Here is a 466-nt window from a genome sequence, read left to right on the forward strand (position 1 = left end):
CCCCAAACACACACACATGCACACTACTGAGGAGCCTGGGATGGGGGAGCCCCTCACTCCCTATCCGTGGGGTGCCAGGGGTTCCCCCTTCCCTTCCCAGCCCCTTCCAAGCACTGATCCCCATTCACATCCACACACACCTGTTTTTGCACACTTGTCTTCCCAAATTTTGGCCCCCTCAGGATCAGACCTAGCAGCTCTGGGGAGGCTCGTCCAGGCCTCTATCCCTCCCGATCCAGGTGTGCTGCTCCTCGGAAAGGTGGTGGTGGTGGTTGGGGGATAATTTTACCTTTTTTTTGTTGCTTTTAAAAAGAAAAAAAAAAAACAAACCAAGAGATTTGCACATGTAGGTATTTTACATCCCGTGACTCCTGGCATTAACCAGCCCCCCCCCGCTCCTGCCTTTCCCCCTCATTTTCCTCTGACAGATCAAGTGGAAAGTTCTTTTTTATTTTTTTTCCTTTTT

This window comes from Acanthisitta chloris, unplaced genomic scaffold (assembly GCF_000695815.1).
Source record: "Acanthisitta chloris isolate BGI_N310 unplaced genomic scaffold, ASM69581v1 scaffold25581, whole genome shotgun sequence".
Lineage (NCBI taxonomy): Eukaryota > Metazoa > Chordata > Aves > Passeriformes > Acanthisittidae > Acanthisitta > Acanthisitta chloris.